The sequence below is a fragment of the Microtus ochrogaster genome, chromosome 24, assembly GCF_000317375.1.
Source record: "Microtus ochrogaster isolate Prairie Vole_2 chromosome 24, MicOch1.0, whole genome shotgun sequence".
Taxonomy (NCBI): domain Eukaryota; kingdom Metazoa; phylum Chordata; class Mammalia; order Rodentia; family Cricetidae; genus Microtus; species Microtus ochrogaster.
The window spans coordinates 28,352,105-28,352,815 of NC_022024.1; the positions used below are offsets into that span (position 1 = coordinate 28,352,105).

At 37.1% G+C, this 711-nt stretch overlaps 1 protein-coding gene across 1 annotated transcript in view; it reads right to left on the reverse strand.

Moving 5' to 3' along the window:
• LOC101981927 (uncharacterized protein C3orf20 homolog) overlaps nt 1-711 on the reverse strand; it is a 33,935-nt gene that overhangs the window by 9,496 nt on the left and 23,728 nt on the right. The gene's annotated exons all lie outside the window — the stretch shown is intronic.

Sequence of the window (711 nt, forward strand, 5' to 3'; positions counted from 1 at the left end):
ATTTTATTTTTCCTTTTTTCTTTTTTAAATTTCTCAAGACAGGATTGCCTTGACTATCCTGGAACTCACTCTGCAGAGTAAGCTGACCTCGAACTCACCAAGACCCAACTGCCTCTGCCTCCTCCATTGTGCTAGCATAGACGGTGTGCGCCACCATGCCTTGGTCAGATGATTGTTTGCTAGAGGAGTCAAACTTAATCCATGGTGACAGACAAACCAACAGGGGGATTAACATTTGTTAGATGCCCAGATTGTGCTGACCAGGCTTAATTGCTTTGCTGGTTCTTTATAGTAATCTTATGAATCCATTATCCTTTTTATCCTTTTTTTAAAAACACAAGATAATTGTTTCATGTCTTTTATCACACAAGAAAAGTAATATATTGCATTCCCTTAGATAGAGCTATGAAAATGTGTTTATCAACCACTCCCTTTTGCACAAGATGTGGAGTAAGCTGCCTGAGGTCCCATAGGCAAATATTGGAACCCAGGTTGGAACTCAGTCTGCTTTCTAAGTTCATACTTTACCTCACAAGGCTGTCTTACTCATGCAATTAGTCCACTCGATTTTATATATCCTTATATAAATTTTTATACCCGTATTTCCTCAGCTGTCTTATTACATAGGCTTTTTATTTTTTTTATTTTTATTTTTTTTTAAAGATTTATTTATTATGTACACAGTGTTCAGCCTCCATGTATGCCCGCATG